This window comes from Carlito syrichta, unplaced genomic scaffold (genome assembly GCF_000164805.1).
Source record: "Carlito syrichta isolate Samal-C Ts95f unplaced genomic scaffold, Tarsius_syrichta-2.0.1 Scaffold147036, whole genome shotgun sequence".
Taxonomy (NCBI): domain Eukaryota; kingdom Metazoa; phylum Chordata; class Mammalia; order Primates; family Tarsiidae; genus Carlito; species Carlito syrichta.
Window position 1 is genome coordinate 62,637 of NW_007091132.1, and position 1,101 is coordinate 63,737.

Genomic DNA, 1,101 nt, shown 5'->3' on the forward strand with positions numbered 1-1,101 from the left:
CACTCCGGTTTGGGCGACAGAGTGAGACTCCAACTTAAAAAAAAAAAAAAAAAGAAGAAGTAGCTGTTTGAAAATACTGTTCCTTTGAGTATTCTAGAAAATATTCTTTGTTTTGAGAAAACTGAATAGGCCATTTAGTTATGCAAATAGAAAGCAGAGCCCATGATTGGACAGCAAATACTTGAGATGTGGTTCAAAAGAGAAAAATATCTTGTAGAGACTGTCAAAGGTTGCCTACATTGACGGCAGTTTTGCATTTATTTTCCTAGGAAAAAACAATGCATCAAGTTTTCAGATAGTTGTTTGTTCTTGTGATATTTTGGCTGTTTTTGCTCGAGAATTGCTGATGGAAAATAAAGGAGCTACTTTTGGTGATATTCCGTGCAGAAACAGAGCTGCTGTAGGGCCAGGGACCAAGACAGGTGGCAGGCCCACAGCATGGAACATGCTTTGCCTTGGCACCTTGAAACATCACTGTTTGGGAAAGACTGGGAGATAATTCTGGGCATCGATACCATCATGAGAAGCCTTTGTGAGCAGGGATCAGGGCCATGGGGGGCAGAGCAGGAACCTGCAAACATAGCAGATTCTTCACGGTTTCTGCATTACCTTGGAAGCACTTGCACGGAAAGGATCAGATCAGGAGATGGTCTCACATAAAGAGGGTCGCTTAGAAAAATTCTGGAAAGGATGCGGTCACCAAAAGGATAACTTGCCTAGGTGACCGTTAAAGTCTCTTCATTCTTGTGATTATATGCTTTTTTTCAAAAGCAAGAGGTGATAGAACTTACAATAGAAACAACAAAGTTCTCTGATTAGGCCAAAATTGCTTTTATTCAATGGAGGGAAAGGCCTGAGCATCGCAGTACAGTTGTATTCCCGGCTCTGGGAGAAGCATAAATTGGGGGTAGGGGTGGGGGAAGCTACGTGGTCAAAAAAGTTGTATATTCGTCTGTGAATGAGTAGAACGAGAAGAAACTAGTGCTTTACTGAGTGCCTATTAGACACCAGACTGACTTGACACACGCTATCTTGCTTTGCATAGCAACTCTCCATTTTGGAGGTGAGAGCTAATTTGCCTAGGGTCCTCATGTAACTGAT